The sequence below is a fragment of the Vicugna pacos genome, chromosome 7 (genome assembly GCF_048564905.1).
Source record: "Vicugna pacos chromosome 7, VicPac4, whole genome shotgun sequence".
NCBI classification, from domain to species: domain Eukaryota; kingdom Metazoa; phylum Chordata; class Mammalia; order Artiodactyla; family Camelidae; genus Vicugna; species Vicugna pacos.
The window spans coordinates 66,645,021-66,647,850 of NC_132993.1; the positions used below are offsets into that span (position 1 = coordinate 66,645,021).

Genomic DNA, 2,830 nt, shown 5'->3' on the forward strand with positions numbered 1-2,830 from the left:
GTCCACTGAAGATAGGTTGAACAACTGTGCCAGGTCTGGAAGAGTTCAGAAGGTTTTGTCCTGGCCAGTAACCACTTTGGTGGGAGCTGGGCTAGGATCCTTAGGAAAGCCCTGGGGCCTCTCAGCAATGGTGAGTCTTAATTAGCCTAAGAAATTCCTTAACTGTCTTTCACCATATCATTATAAAAATATCTCATCTTGAAAAAATTCTCATTTAAAAACTATACAAGATTCCACATTTTTCTCTCAGTTCTTGTTTCCCTGTAGAAATAAAGGAACTTGTCAGTACTTCCTTGGACATACCTATAGAAATTATAAATTTCTTATTTTTCTAGAATGCTAAATAGTAAATTCACTTTAACTTCATATCTTAAGTAGATTTTAATTTGCGAAAATGAATCCAATGGCTGTAACAGCCCGATTTTGTATTGTTTAACATTTCTGCTACTCCCCAAAAGAAAGGGTAACTTTCTTGGCACACATTTTTCTCATATAATTCTATAAATTTTATTCCAAAATCTTAGAATTTTGCAGAATTAAGAAATGTGTTGGAACAGCACAAATATCACTGTCAGCCGCAATCAATGTTTGTAGGCTCCAGGATGAGAATCACATGAGTGGGATAGATGTCTCATTACAATGAGATTATTCCATACATTCTATTTTAGAGGGTAAGGCATTTGGAGGTAGTCTATAAGGCATTTGTTGGAAGATTTAAGAGCAGCTCCTCCACCAGTTTCAGATTCTAGAAGAAACCAAGAATGAACTCTAGAATTAACCTAGAAAAATAGATCCAACTTATCCAAACAGGCCTTTAAGAAAATTCTGCTAGATTACTATAAAATACTAAATGATAAAAGACAGGTATGTATCTATATTAGGATTCTCCTTACATAAAGGAGGAAAAAGGCAAGTAATTTATGGAATGGAAATAATGGAAACATGTTAGAGGAGGTTAATATTGGATGATAAGCTTAGGAAGGTTTTGTTTGTTTCTGTGTTTGCTTTACTTTTTAAAAAGTTCAGACTTTCTATTAAGGGCAAGTGGTTCTTTTATATTCAGGAAAAAAGTAGTAAAGAAAGAAAGCCTGAGGAAAAATAATTACTTAGTGTCCATAAGTGTCCTAATCCCATCTCTTCTCCTGAAAACCAAGAAGTTGGTTGAGGTATAGTTAATTTCCAGTAGGGTTCCATTCTTTTAATTTCCAAACAGTACCACTCAACTTTCTTAAAAAGTTAATTTTATTTTTTATTGAAATGTAGTCAATTTACAATGTTACTTTCAGGTGTACAGCAAAGTGATTCAGTTATACATAAATATATATGTATCTGTTTTTTCAGATTATTTTCCATTATAGCTTATTATAAGAAATTAAATGTAGTTCCCTGTTGGTCTTTGTTGTTTATATATTTTATATATAATAATATGTTTCTGTTAATCCCAAACTCCTAATTTATCCCTCCTCAATCCCTTTCCCCTTTGGTGACCATAGTTTGTTTCTGTATGGTCACCCCACCTTTTTAAACCACGAAAGTGTCAATAAAATGCCAAAGCCACTAAAGAACCAATAATCTACAACTTCAGCATATTATGTCCCTGCCTCCCAAAGTGTTTGTAACTTTGTTAGACGTAAGGCGGAGAGTTTGCAGAGACAAAAAAGCAACTTGATACTGAGGTAGGCTGGGATCTGGGACCCTTTAATTTGGTGCTTGCACCTGGACAAATGTCTCCTCCAGCAACAGAATACAAAGCAACTATAAGGGATTAAAAATAGCTGCATGCATGGGGAAGTTGGGGCAAATTATGAACAAGATACAAAAAGGCCAAAATCCAAATGCCACTTCTGAAGTGCTGAGAGCAAAAGCAGGGTACATGATCCCAGAGATGTTCAACAGCCCCCTAAAATCTGACCCCACCAAGTGTCTTTGTCTGCTCCCATTCCCCCATGCCCCACTGAATGAGGACACCCTGCCAGGGAGAGTCTCAGGGAAAAAAAAAAAAAAAAACTTGGCCATGAACTTGGTCCAAGTTCTTCACCTGTTCAAATTCCTTCCTTTTTGTCTTCTGCCCCACAGCCTCCATCCCGTCCTCCACACTGTGGCCAGAACTATCTGTCTAAAACCCAAACCTGATCAAATCATCACGTCACTTCCCTGGAAAGAAAGATGCGTGGTTCCCCAGTGACCCCAGGATAACTTTCAGGCTTTATAGTGGTCCTAGCTGCCTTTATTTATTGCCACCACTATGCGTTATGCTCTATGCCACTTTCTAAGACCAATAAACTGTGCTTCAAAGCCAAGTCAAGTATTACCTCCTAAAGTAACTTTTCCAGTCTGTCTCCTTTCCTTCTTCCTTTGTCTTTCTCTTTCACTGTCCTTGAGGACCTGAAATAAGTATGTATATAGCTGTTTGGGAGTACAGAGTCATTTCAATACCTTCAAACTAAACATTCTGATACATTTCATTGTCATGAATAGAGCTGCCAGATAAAATACAAGACATCCAGTTAAATTTGAATTTCAGATAAACAACAAAAAAATTTTTTTAGTATAAGTATGTCTCATGCAATATTTGGGGCAAATTATATTACAAAATTATCAAATTTTACTGAGTGTCTTGGAAAGTAAATGAATATTAAAAGCAATTTATCATTTATCTGACATTCAGACTGAACTGAATGTCCTGTATTTTTACTTGCTAATCTGACAGTTCTAGTCATGAGCTGTATTGAAGGGTAGGTAAAGGATGCCCGTTTTACAGCCAGTGAAACGGAATGAAGCTCAGAGAGACAATGTCTTCAAAGTCAGCTAATTGAAAAAAATGGGAAGA

General features: G+C 36.3%; 1 long non-coding RNA gene across 1 annotated transcript; it reads left to right on the forward strand.

Moving 5' to 3' along the window:
• The first annotated feature begins 713 nt into the window (after positions 1 to 713).
• Positions 714 to 2,311, forward strand: LOC140697440 (uncharacterized). Its single transcript, XR_012074539.1, has 2 exons — positions 714 to 864; positions 2,077 to 2,311. It is a non-coding gene; the product is annotated as an uncharacterized lncRNA (long non-coding RNA).
• The last annotated feature ends 519 nt before the right edge of the window (positions 2,312 to 2,830 follow it).